Genomic DNA, 3,408 nt, shown 5'->3' with positions numbered 1-3,408 from the left:
CATCAGACACTACCTTCCCTTAACAAATCCATGATGACTATATCGGATGATGACGTGGAGGAGCCTGTGGTGGACTGGGGAGGACAAAGTTCAAAATCACACAATACCAGGTTATCGTCCAAGTAGCTTTCGGAGCACTCCTAAAACTAGTGCTTCCAAATTAAGCTGTTGGACTGTAATCTGGTGTTGTGTGATTTTTAACTTTATCCTGGATTAAACTTTCACTCACTGTGTGGTCACTTCTATCATCTCTCAGAGTTTTATCGAATCATTTTCTCATACTGGAAATATAAAAGCAGCTGGTGTCCACTCCTCCTATTTCTGACCTGCACCTAAAACAATAACATGACCGATTCGATATGAGAAATAACGTTGTTTGGATATTTGTGAACTGTCCACCCACATTTCACTTGATATTAGGCTGTAGTTCACAAAAAACAAAATGAGAAAAATGTTGAAATGAGTGAAATCCGGAAGCATTTCTTTCGAAATAAGATGGAAAACGAAGGAATTCTGCCATGACTCTACTTTCTTTGAACCGTGCTCGACTTGACTCCTTAATCCTCCTGGGGACATCCTCAACTTCAAAGTTGTGTCTGCACTCCAGAGGTCTGGCGGACTCCATGTGATGTGCAGACGGAGGTGTTTCATTCCCACTGAATCGATCGGCTCTTTTGGTTGTGGAGTGGTGTTAAAATGCACTGCTTGCGATGGCCGGGAATCGAACCCGGGTCAACTGCTTGGAAAGCAGCTATGCTCACCACTATACCACCATCTCTACAGCCAGAAGCGCTCTAGAAATCAGCTGATGTGCCATAATAGTTCTTGACTCGAAATTTCGTTGTTGTTTTGTTGGAAATTTTGCAGTGAAATATTAGAATTGAGAAGTCATCAAAGACCGAGTTTTACTGAGTGGATCGGTCTCCTGATGCCCCGCCTCACTTTTTAATACACACAAAGCAGCATTTCGGATTTCTCATCATCTGAAATCAATCAATAACAGAAATAGCACGAAAATCCCAGGGCAACCCTGGAACGATCACACAATTAAAACTTGTCAAGTTCTCAGAAAGGTTCACCGGACCGAAACGTGAACTCTGATTTCTCTTCATACAGCTTTACCACCGACTTCGGGTTTGGTTTCTGATTTACAGCGTAGACATAGTCATCGAGATAGAGATGTACAGCTCGGAAACAGACCCTTCGGTCCAACCTGCCCATGCCGACCAGATATCCCAACCCAATCTAGTCCCACCTGCCAGCACCCGGCCCATATCCTTCCAAACCCTTCCTATTCATATACCCATCCAAATGCCTCGAAAATGTTGCAATTGTACCAGCCTCTGCCACTTCCTCTGGCAGCTCATTCCACACACGTACCACCCTCTGGATGAAAGCGTTGACCCTTTGGTCGCTTTTATATCTTTCGCCTCTCACACTAAACCTATGCCCTCTAGTTCTGGACTCCCCGACCCCAGGGAAAAGACTTTGTCTATTTATCCTATCCATGCCCCACATAATTCTGCAGTTCTTTCAGTTTCTAAAACTTCTCAAGAGTTTTCTTAGAAAACAAAAACGGCAAAAACAGAGGAACCATTAGACTGGGAGGAAGTCGTAGCCAGGCACAGTGATGTTGGGACAGGAATACCGATCAATGCAGGGGACACAGAGAGCAGGGTCACTGGACAAGGGATTATTGGATCACAGCCCCTCGTGTAGCAGTCCACCCATGCACTGCCCTCAGGTACTCAGCGAAACGGTGCCCATCCACAGAGACAGCCTCCGCAGGCCTCCTATATTATGAGTGGGCCATTTCCCCAACACGCGAGACCCTTGGGCTACTGCAGGAGCGAGGTTTTGCAGGCTGTCTCTAAACGCTCCTCACACTCCGCGTTTGCGAATCCAATTCACGTGGAAGTAGGGGGGACATTTCATTGTCTCAGTGAGAAAGTCCTTGAGGAGTGTGATAGGTTAATGAACTCTCTGTCTCAGGAGCAAAGAATCCAGTTGAAATGATTGGTGCAGCAGCATGACAACATATACAGGAATAAGATGAGGAGGACTAATACTGTTGTGCATGAGCTGGAAGTTGGGAATGCTGATGCATAAAATAACACCCCTGCAGACTTCATCATTTCAAAGCCACACAGGTCCAGAAGGAAGTGGATGTCATGCTTAACGGAGATATCTTCGAACTGAGTCAGAGCAAGTGGAGTTCGCCGATCGTGATAGTTCCCAAACCTGACAAGACTCAATGGTTTTGTGTGGACTATTGGAAGATCAATGCCGGAACAAAATCAGACTCATACAAGATTGGAGGACTGTAGGGTGAAGGTTGGATAAACTAGTTACATCAGAAAGTTGGACTTACTGTGTGTTTATTGACAGGTACCTTTATCAGAGAAAGTGAAAGAGGTTTCTGCGTTTGTCATTCCAAATGGGCTATATCAATTCAAAGTGGAATGAAGAACACACCAGCCACATCCCAAAAATTTATGAACAGAGTCGTGGCTGAGTAAACAAACTGTGCAGTTTATCTGGATGATATATTGATGTTTCGCGAGTCATGGAAAGATCACATGGTTCAGTTGGCAGAGCTCTTTGAACAATTAAGAGAAATAAAACCGCAATAAATGTAAAGAAAACAGAATTTGCGAAAACCGAGGTGATGCTTTTGGGGCATAAAATCTGCCACCTCAAGGATCGCAAAGACAAAGGCCATCAAGGAATTTCATCTGACAGCACGTGTTATTGTGAATTCAACAGATAAATTACAACTAAGATTGGACAGATACCTTATGTTATGTATATGTGCAGAAATTTAATATGATCTTAAATTAATGTCTTTTGTATTTTATTGTAATGGGATTTAAGAATTAGAAAAAAGATGAAGCAGTTGTTTCATTATGATGGTCCATCTTTTACTTAACGGAGGGGGGGAGGTGTTATGAAGTTGAAGTTTAAGAGAGAGTAAATGCTGTTCTGAACTGAGAGCTGACACGCACCTGTGGGGACTAGATGGCAGTTTCAGAGAGTATTGGAAATTTGAAAATATGTATAATTTGGCTGTGAAATGGATACATGAGTTGGTTGCTGCTTTGACAAGAATTCAAACTTACCCAATCATTTTGATTATGCCCCAGGATACTAAAACCCAATCGCGTTTGTATTTATTGTTTTTGCAAACATACAACCAGTGAGACGATGTGATGTTGGGGTATTAAAAAAAAAGCCGGCATTTAGAAAGTCTGACAGAGCAACTGCTATTGAGAGAGTAACTGCTATCAAGAAAGACTGCCATTCAAAAACACTCTCTGTCAGAGGTATCTTCTTCATATGAAATATCTTCTCATTAAAAGGCAGAAAGCAACCCAGAGAGATCTTCAGCCAAAAGAAGACAGACACCGG

At 42.9% G+C, this 3,408-nt stretch overlaps 1 non-coding gene across 1 annotated transcript; it reads right to left on the bottom strand.

Annotated features, from left to right (window-relative positions):
• Positions 1-706: 706 nt before the first annotated feature.
• On the bottom strand, positions 707-778 carry trnag-ucc (transfer RNA glycine (anticodon UCC)). Its single transcript has one exon. It is a non-coding gene; the product is annotated as a tRNA-Gly (tRNA).
• Between the last annotated feature and the right edge of the window lie 2,630 nt (positions 779-3,408).

Source organism: Chiloscyllium punctatum, chromosome 15 (genome assembly GCF_047496795.1).
Source record: "Chiloscyllium punctatum isolate Juve2018m chromosome 15, sChiPun1.3, whole genome shotgun sequence".
In the NCBI taxonomy this organism is placed as follows: domain Eukaryota; kingdom Metazoa; phylum Chordata; class Chondrichthyes; order Orectolobiformes; family Hemiscylliidae; genus Chiloscyllium; species Chiloscyllium punctatum.
The sequence above is the reverse complement of the archived record's forward strand: the minus strand, read 5'-3'. Positions and strand labels throughout refer to the sequence as shown.